The following is a 10,783-nucleotide window of genomic DNA, read 5'->3' on the forward strand; positions in this document are numbered from 1 at the left end:
ACAGGGCGTATGTACGCACCTTCTCTTAAGGCAAGCTGCGTACGCCCGACATTTTCCCAATGGAGAAAATGTCGGGGTACGCAGGTCACCCATGGGGCACCTGCATACCCCGAAAAGCAGACCTTGAAACCCCCAAGGTCTCCAAAAAATAAAACTAAAGCCTAAAAACGAATTCTAAACGGATGGAAATGCAAGGGAGGATGTTGTAGAATACCTGATGAGACGACGTTCGGTTTCGACGGTCGGATTCTCCGCAATGTCCACGGGAAGTTTCTTGCCAAAAGCCCTTTTTCTCTCCTCAACAGTAAAATGGTAAAAATGAAATGGTAAAAGCCCTTTTTATAGGTTTTTTGAGTAAATGAATGTCAAATTTGTTTATTTTCCACCATGAAAAGGTATTTTTCAAGTATTTTTATCTATCTTTAAACAGGTATGAGTAATGTGTTGGTTTTTGCGCAGGATAAAAGGATTTTCAGGGAAAAATCATTTTTCACAAACAAAAATATCAGAGTCATCTTTTAAGCCCTTTTCTGACTCCTAAAATATGAAAAGATTGCCGAGCGTTTCTTTTACACTCGTTAAAACGGAATTAAAAGACGGTCCCCTTATAGCCCTTTTCTGACCATAAAAACAGGAAAAGATTGCCGGATTTTTGTCGTTTCAAATTCGATACTGGAAATAAAACGACGTGTCCTTGATCGCTTTTTACTTTTCAGGTCAAAGACACTAATCATGAAAGTACTCCTTGGTCGTAAGATCAAGCGGTTCTCTCAAGTATTATTTTATACTTTTTCGGGCTTGGGAGACACAACTTTATGAAAAAGTTCAACCTGGAGTCTTCTTAAGTTTTTTCAGACTCTCTAAAATTGAAAAACGCCGAGTTTCTCCTATACTGGACTCGTTAAAATTTCACAGTAAAGGACCTGTTCGATTACAAACAGGAACGGACCACTCCTTCTTAGGGTTCGAATCAAAACTAAGTTGGACTCATCCGAAGGATGAGCTTATAATCAAGCATATGTTATCCTCATCAAGCTTGTAAAAAATAAAGAGGTACTTGCTAGAAATGGTGGGGGAAAAGAGAGAAAAATGAGCCTATTTGTTATCCTTTGTCTCAGAAGAAGCCTTATTACCACTCTTGAACACGACACTTTGCATTCACCTGGGTTGGGAAATCCTTTGCCTCACAGTTGATCAAACCACATTGAAAGTCTTCAGCCGGGTATTAACTTTGGGTCAAATGTCACCAAGCCATCTGTTGTGTCGTTATGTGTTCAGGAGTTCTCTGCATATAAACCATTCATCTGCAAAATACCCATCATCCATCTCGACCATCCCTGAGTCAGTCCTTACAGCTACATTTCTTCAACTTGATCTATGATTTCGTGTTGTGGGCTTGCCTGCAACGGGTCGCTTTCTATCGACATCAGCACATTATCTAGAAAGATGACCTAGGAATCGTCAGTACCTTGAAGTCTGCATGCATCAATGGCAGGTTTCTCGCCTTTGACGACAGTTTACATCATTGACTTTCGATTGAAGGACTCCGTGAAATGTTCGACATCAACTCATTCATTCACATCTCATGGTTTGTACTGGGTACTTTGAGAACCATTGACATCACTGGTTGTCTCTCTCACGCTTGTTAACAGTTTACATCATTGACTGGTAATCAAGTGGTTTCTACCATGTTCGACATCAACTCATTTATTCGCATGGATAGAATCGTACCTGTTCGGGAAATAGAAATGAAGACCCTGGATCTAGTTTCCACCATCCAGGTTGCGAGGAGTTTTGTATTCATTATACAGTAGACTAATCATAAACAGATGGCTGCACCCATACTGTGTCTACAAAAGTCTATAATTATGATGTACTGCGAAATCATTCCTGTATCAGAGCAGTAGTTAGTTTGTTAGTTAAAAGTTTTCAATCTGAGTATGGGAATGCCTACCTCAGCGATGATATGATCTTATATATGTATTTTGTGTTGAATACTTGCAGGTTCCGACGGGGCTCTCCACAAGATAATCCTTGAAATGATAAAGTACTTCACCCTTCCTAGATGATATGAAACCCTTATCTACTACAGGCTTCGCACTTTACGGGGCAATCTGTTACACTAAAATTTGTCACCATGACTATTTGCAGTTTGTATGGCTCCATCAACTGTCATACTATCCTCCTTGGCAAGTCTCATACCTCTGCTCTCCATGTCAAACTCCAAGAAAGAGAGAAAGTCTTTAAAAATCTATATATCTCTGGGTACGCAGTTTCTCTTAGCCTTACCTGCGTGTACGCACCCTAAGTTCACAATACCTGCGTACTTGTACGCTCTGTCTTTAAAGGGGAGGGTGCGTACTCCTGTAAAGGTCAAAAGGCGCAAGTTTCACTCCAAAAAAGTTACTTGTGGTCATTTCTAGAGCATTCTAGAAGCTTGTTTGACGTGTATGGAGTGCCTCAAGATGGTTCATGTATCCCTATCAAAGAGGAACTTATCCCATCAAGAGGGGAGCTATCCCATCCAAAGAGGGGCTTATCCCATTGATGGTGGACCTGAATAACTTCCTCTAGAGCACTACAAATACAGGCATTGGGCCAGAGGGAGGGGAGGTTGAAAGCTGAACATTCCTAAGGGTAGATGTTGCTGGAATTAGGACTCCCTTGTAAAGCTTGAGAGGAGAGATTCCCATCCTTTCCTAGCCTTATTTGAGAGTGGGTGAGCTGATCAAAGTAAAGGAAAACTCTTGCTGGACCCTAGGAGGAACCTGCACAACACCAAGGCTCAGGTTGTAATGCTTTCTTTTGTTTCCACTTAATACAAATGAACTCATTTTTCTCAACAGATTGTTATTCATGATTTGTTTCATATACTCCTTGGTCTGTATGATGGATATGTATTATTTTATGAGTTTATCAGGTGTTATTTAATCTTTTGGCTTGTTAGTGAATGCAGGTTTCGAAGAGAAGGAGGAGCTCATCCGGATCGGCGAGACTGGACTACTACAAAGCGTTGGACTAAAGGTATGTTACAATCACCTGATTACTTGTAATCTAAATGCATGTTTAGAGAAAGGTAGTGTTTATTTGTCTTGTTTGTCACTAGAAAGCCTTAGCTTCTAGGGAGGTCGGTTTTGTCCGCATTATTGACTCTTTCCGCATGACAGGTTGGTTACCTGAGAAGTTGGGATGGTTCTTAGGAGTCTTGTTGTTGACGTGGAAGGTCTTTATGGTGTGTTTCCATCGGTTCCACTTCCTTAAGGTGACTTGGGAGGTCAAATCATATCATAGTAACTTCTCATCACATGTTTACCCTGGTTGGTCGGTTACTTGGGTAGATGTGGGAGGAGGTCGTTACAGAGTGGTATCAGAGCATGGTTCACCCCTCATACTAGATGGGATATGTTTTGGTCGTGCATTCATGTCAGTTGCACATGTGTTAATCATCCTTGTGGTCTATGTGCTTGTTGCATATGCATGGTGTTGGTCATGGTCGTAGTGATGTCGCCATGTGAAAGAAGATGTTGTTGTGTGAAGTGTGTCATCATGGGTGTATGCTTGGTTACATGTTGTTTATGCTTGTGTGTTGTTAGTGTACAATGATATGGTTGTTGTTGTCATGCATGATGTCATGGTAAGTGTAGTTCATATGGTCATATATTGATGACTAGAATCTAGTTATAATGATGGATATATGGTTACATACTATGTGTTATATTTCTATATGTTGTCATGACTATGTTATACATGTATCATGTTGATTTTTTCACCTTGCAGATAAGGTATCCTCCCCGAATTATACTAAGGTGTGTTGGTTTATTGTGATTTTGTTTAGTTGATATGATATACCTTGTAGGAAGAATATTCAATAGGACTAGCGAGATGGTAGACTACAGTTCTCGAGATTCTCCCTATGGATCATATGAGTAGCGTGGTGTTGGAAACTCTTCTGATTTGGTAGAGACACTGAGAAGATTAAAGGAAGAAATAAGGAGACGTAAGGCAGACATTGACAGAATTATACAGGCACAGGAGAAACAAGCAGAGGTAAATGCAGTGATACTTCAAAGTTTGTCAGAATTGTAGCGACAGGGACCACTTCGGATCAGCCATGAGCAGGAGGAAAAAACTAATGGGGCATATGGCAACAGGTCTTATGGTGAATACAGGTTGGATGGAGAGAACACGATCAGAGACAGAAGGTCATTGGATACTTTGGATAAGAGAGGTGATAGACACAGGTACTATTCTAATTTTGGTTTTGACAAGCATTATGATCGTCATTTTCATCATCCTTACAGGAGGAGTGATAAGGGATATTTTCCAGATGAGTTTAAGAAATAAAAACCACCTACATTTGATGGAGAGATGAATAAATCACAGGATGCAGAGGCCTGGTTGCTTGGTATGAGGAAGTTCTTCAAATTGCATGATTATTCAAAGAACATGAAAGCAAAGATAGCCACTTTTAGTATCAAAGGTAAAGCAGATATTTAGTGGGAAGATGTGAAGAATGTTAGAGGCATTCAGGAAGATGAGTTGACTTGGAACGAGTTTGAGAGGCTCTTCAAGAAGAAGTATTTGTCAGAAAGGTACTATGATGACAAAGTTAAGGAGTTTATGAGTTGTAGATGGGTTCCATGATAGATGACGAGTATACTAGCAGGTTCTTGAAGCTGTTGAGATACTTGCCTTACCTCAAGGAGGAGAAGGCTAAGGTTCACAGATTCATCAGTGGATTGCTAATAGCATACAGAGACCAGATTGAGTTCAATGAGCCTAGATCGTTGGAGGAGGCCATCCAAAAGCTAAAACATTGTTATGAGCAGTCGAAGTGCAAAGTTGAGCATTAGCATGACTTGAAAGGGAATGAGAAAGTTAAAGGAAAATGGCCACCAAAGCGAGGAAGACCACAAGATGCAAATGAGAAAGAAAATGTAGTCCCTTACAAGAATTTCAATACACCTGAGATGGGACATGGAGATAAACATATTAGAGCTGATGGAAGAGCATCGTTATAGTGTTGGATATGTGGCAAGGATCATTGTAAGAGGGATTGTTCGCAGTATCAGGGTGGTAGACCCCAGATCTATAGTGCTCAAGAAGAGCATACAGTTGGTGATGTTGGTCATAACATTCCTCGGATCTATGCAGTTGTGGACAATAGGCAAGCAAATCATCAGACATCTATCATTGAGATGACGGTAAGATTTGTGATCAAGTTGTTTCTATTTTGATTGATCCTTGATCTAATTATAGTTATATTAATCCTAACCTAGTGGATAAGTGTGGTTTGAGAAAAGAAGTGCATGTAGAATCTTGGTTGGTACAATTGGCAATAGGGACAAAGAAGAGAGTTTACCATTGGATAAGAGCTTGTGCATTTGAGTTAAATGGTGTGCCTACAACAACACATTTAATGTACTACCATTGGGATCATATAAAATGCTTTTAGGTATGGATTGGTTGCACCTCCACATGACCAAAGTGGATTGCTTCGAAAAGGCCATTGAGTGTGTGGATGATAGTGGGGAAAAGAGAATTTTGTAGGGAAAGAAGAAGCCTACACCAGTGAGGATGGTTACCGTTATGCAGGCTAAGCATAGTTGCAGAAACGATTGTGTGAAGTTTGCAGTACATATATCTAGTGGCAAGGGTAAAGATGTTGAGGATGAAGAAATCTTCCAGAGGTACCCTATATTGCGGTAGTATCAGGATATGTTTCCAACAGAGATTCCAGAGTTACCTCCTCATAGGGAAGTATATTTCTCTATTAAGTTGATGCCAGGGGCATCACCAGCATCAAAGGCACCTTACAAGATGAGCACTCCAGATCTAGTAGAGTTGAAATTGCAATTAAAGGAGATGCTTAATAAGGGATACATTAGGCCAAGTGTATCGCCTTGGGGTGCACCAATGTTGTTCATAAAGAAGAAATATGGTAATCTTAGATTGTGCATTGATTACAGGCAGCTGAACAAGGTAACAATCAAGAACAAGTACCCATTGTCGAGGATTGATGATTTGTTTGATCAGTTGAAGGGAGCAACATTGTTCTCTAAGATCGACTTGAGATCAGGATATCATCAAGTATGCATCAAAGAAGAGGATATCTACAAGACTACGTTCAGGACCAGGTATGGGCATTATGAGTTTGTTGTAGTTCCATTCGATTTGACGAATGCCCCAACTATATTTATATGTTTGATGAATAATTTTTTTCTTCCTTATCTGGACAATTTTGTTATTGTATTCATTGATGACATCTTGATATACTCCAAGAATGAGGAAGAGCATGTCGAGCATTTAGCAGTAGCGTTGAGATTGCTAAGAGAGCATCAGTTGTATGCTAAGCTTAGTAAGTGCAACTTCTTTCAAACATAGGTGCATTACATGGGACATGTTGTTTCCAAGGAAGACATATCAGTAGATCCAGAAAAGATAAGGGCCATCATGGAGCAGGAAGCTCCTAAGAACGTGGATGAGGTGAGATCATTCATGAGATTGACAGGTTACTATAGGAGGTTCATTAGGAACTTATCATGCATCGCATATCCTATCACATCATTGCAGAGGAAAGGTAAGAAGTTTGAATGGACAGAGGAGTGTGAGGTCCATTTTGAGCAGCTCAAGCAGTTGTTGACACATGCACCAGTGTTAAAGATTGCAGATCCAGACAAAGAATTTGTAGTATGTACAGATGCTTGCAAGAGAGGACTTGGTGGAGTCCTTATGCAGGAAGGAAATGTAGTGTGATATGAGTCACGAAACTGAATGAGCACGAGTGGAACTACATGACTCATGATCTTGAGTTGGCAGCGATCATACATGCATTGAAGACGTGGAAGCACTATCTTCTTAGCAAGAGGTTTGTATTGATGAGTGATCACAATTGGTTGAGATACTTGTTTAACCAACCAAATCTAAATGCCAAGCAAGCTAGATGGTTGGCTACCCTTAGTGAGTTCGACTTTGAGATTAGATATATTAAGGGAAAGGAGAACCGGGTTGCATATGCTCTTAGCAGGAAGGTACAGGTGAATCATATAACAGTTATGAGCTCTTATGGGACAAAATTACAAGATAGAATCTTGCAGGCAAGGCAGTGGGATGATAGGTATATGGAGATTATGCATAGGTTATAACAGAGTACATGTACATGTACAGGTGACCAGGATGTAGACTATCGTCTCACGACAGATGGTTTGGTGAGATTCGGGGACAAGATATATGTGCCAAATTGCAGTGAAATCAAGAAGTTTATCTTGAGAGAGTTTCATGTGAAGCCATACTCAGGTCACCTAGGATATCATAAGACGTTGATGGAGGTGAAGAAGTTCTACTATTGGCCGAATCTGAAGAAGGAAGTGGTAGAGTTTGTGGCTAAATGTTTGGAGTGTCAGCAGGTAAAGACAGAGTGTAAGCATCCAGGTGGTCTACTACAGTCTATTCGGATTCCAGAATGGAAATGTGAGGTCATTTCCATGGATTTCATTACAGGTCTTTCGATGACAATGAGACAACATGATTTTATTGTGGCCGTGGTCGATAGGTTGAGCAAGGTAGTTCACTTCTTTCTAGTAAAGACTACATATTTAACTAGTGAGGTGGCACAGGTTTTCATCAGGGACATAATGAGATTACACGACGTTCCAAAGAATATTGTGTCGATTCGGGATGCGAAGTTCACTTCCAAGTTTTGGAAGGAGCTATTTGCAAGTTTGGGTACAAAGTTGGCCTTCAGTACAACTTATCATCCGCAGACAGATGGACAGACAAAGAGGGTCAACAAGATCTTGGAGTATATGTTGAGGATGTACATGATGCACTAGTAGAGAAGATGGGAGGAGTATCTTCCACTGGCCGAGTTCGCATACAAAAATGGTTATCAGGAGTCATAGAGGATGAGTCCTTTCGAGGCACTGTATGGGCGGAGTTGTAATACTCCCATCAGCTGGAGTGATCTAGTGAATAAGGTGCTTATTGGACCAAATGTGTTGGCAAGCATGGAACATGAAATGTAGGTTATAAAGAAGGATCTAAAGGCATCACATGATAGGAAAAAGAGTTATGTGGATCAACACAAGGTATTTAAGGAGTTTCAGGTTGGAGAGCATGTCTATTTGCGCATCAAGACCAAGAAGAGCTCTTTGAGGATTGGATCATGTGCCAAGTTGGCAGCAAGCTATTTCAAGCCATTTGAGATCCTTGAGAGGATTGGACCGGTGGCCTATCGACTTGTATTGCCTCCAACATTGAAAGTCCATGATGTTTTCCATGTTTGATTGCTTAAGAGGTATATAAAGGAAGTTGATCATGTTATTGATTGGTCTGTATTGCAGGTGGAGCAAGAAGGAGAATTCCAGTTGGAGCCTTAGTGCATATTGCAGCGGAAGCATCTCATGCTCAGGAACAAAGCCATAGAGAAAGTTAAAGTGCAGTGGAAGCACTTTGGGCCTGAATACGCTACATGGGAGATGGCGGATCAGATGCGGGCCATTTATCCTTCTTTGTTTTCCGATGGAGGCAAAGAAGTTTTGGTTTGATTTTTGGTATATGTTTGGCATATGTTTTGTTGATGTTTTGGTATATATACATATGTATATGGATGTAGATACTACCATGAGCTAAGTTATAAAGCTTCAATAAGCAGTATGGTTGTTATCTTGTCATGTTGTCATGATGTTTTGCTTTTGAGTGGGTCACTCATTGTAAATACTGAAACGAGCTACGTTACAAAGCTCGATGGGCAGTTTACTTTTCAGTGGTTTTGTCGAGGTCTTAGTGTGGTTTAAGGCCGAGGATGGTGTTCCCCAATGGGGAGGGGTCTATAACAACGCTGGTGAAAATTTCATGTAATAAAAGTCAATAAAGGCAAAATAATACCTCGGTTAAGGAACACTTATTCGAAGCTAAATGTTGGGCAAAGATATCCTAGTGGGCATCACTGGATATGTTTATGGCTAAAGGAAATTGGCAAAGGCAAATGTAAAGGCATTAAAAAGGAAAAATGCATTTTTGGCACATTTATTTATGAAAATAATGGAAATTAGGAGAAAAGGAAGGTGAAAGGTCACAAGTTGCATGTGAGGAGGAAAATGAAGGAAAATAATGGAAAATGAAGAAAATAGAGGCCTAATTGATAAAAAGAATTCTGAGGATCAGTTTGTAATATTTTTCTAGTTCATTTTTGGAGCTCTCTCATTATTCTCTCTCTCTCTCTCACTATTGGACATTTAGGGAAAGTAAAGGAAAGCAAGGAAAGAAAGGATCAAGCAAGGAAGAGTAGGATCAAGCAGCTTCAGCAGGAATACTTTCAGGTAACATATTGCATGTGTGATTTCATAGTTAGTTTTGACATGCATGGCTTTTCATGTTGGTGTATGATTCTTTTGCTATCACTGGCATGGTTTTGTCGGGTTATCACAGTGGTTTTAAGCCTAGCCTTGCCTTTTTCCAGATAGTCATTTTGTGATGGCATTATTTTCTTGGTTTTGAGCTTTGGAATTGCGGAATGGTTTCAGAATCTGGGGTGGAGGTGGTCTTTGGAAAATCCCAACGGCCTGTGAATCCCTTAACCGGTTTGGTGGGATACATGGTAAGGCCTGAGGGTGGAGTCTTGATTTAGGGCCTAGTGATCCAGTGTGGATTGCGGTAAAGCTTGAGAGACTGGTGTCTCAGTTTAGGGCCTAGTGATCTGGTGTGGATTGTGGTAAAGCCTAAGAGACAAGGAGATAGAAAATTCCTCAAGGATAGAGATGGATTCCGGAGGCATTCCTATCTCGGGTTGGTTTTGTGATCTCGGTGTCGGTTTTGGTGAGATCACAGTTTCATGAGGGTGGAGGTGGTTTAACCTATGGATTCCCTTGGTTGTTTTTGGATTGGTTTATCCATGAGATCCCACATTCATGCTTGGAATATGGCATGGGTGTGACTGGCTAAAAGAAATATTTGGTTCAACCATGTTTACGGTCGGGTGGTATGTGGAAGTCCCGAACCTAGTTGGATTTTCCTATGTTTAATAAAAGCTAAGTTTTCTTGTTTTTTTACTCGTTAATATGTGGATTTAATGGTTGTTATCTCATTGCTATTTTCATGGTTTAATGTTGGTTATAAGCATGGTTATATGGCTAGTTATTGTCATGGTTGTTTCATGTATTTACTTGTAACTGAAAGGATAATGGATGCAAGACCTAATTGATGTCAAATCAATTAAGGCAAGAGGGTGGCAATTCTTCTTGTCAAGTATCATATGAGTTCTCAGTCCTTTATGCCTTGTATTCTATTCATTTCCTATAGATTGCATTGATGCCAAGTGTTTGACAAAATGTCAGTCCTGGTTGGGGATGGTCAGGCCTAGTCCTAGAGTTAGTTTTTGATTTGTAAGATTTGTTATTATGTAAATCATGGATTCTAAAGGTGTCATTGAATTTTGGGCAGTGACCTGTGATCTGGGCCTGAAAAAGTGGCTCAAGTCCCAGGGACGCTAGCACAACATTGAGCAGAAAAGTCCCTAGACACTGGCATACCATGTCGTGGGAGTGTCCAGAGCCTTCTGGACACTGACATGCCCATATCATGGGAGCGTTCGAGGGTTAATTGGTCTAAAAACTCAATGGGACCCAAGAGTTGGTTACCTGAGAGGTTGGGATGGTTCCTAGGAGTCTTGTTGTTGATGTGGAAGGTTTGTATGGTGTGTTTCCGTTGGTTCCACTTCCTTAAGGTGACTTAGGAGGTTGAATCATATCATCGTAACTTCTCGTCACATGTTTAACCTGGTTGG

The sequence above is a fragment of the Pinus tabuliformis genome, chromosome 9 (assembly GCF_031772625.1).
Source record: "Pinus tabuliformis cultivar Carrire ecotype Pingquan chromosome 9, CPIR1, whole genome shotgun sequence".
NCBI lineage: Eukaryota > Viridiplantae > Streptophyta > Pinopsida > Pinales > Pinaceae > Pinus > Pinus tabuliformis.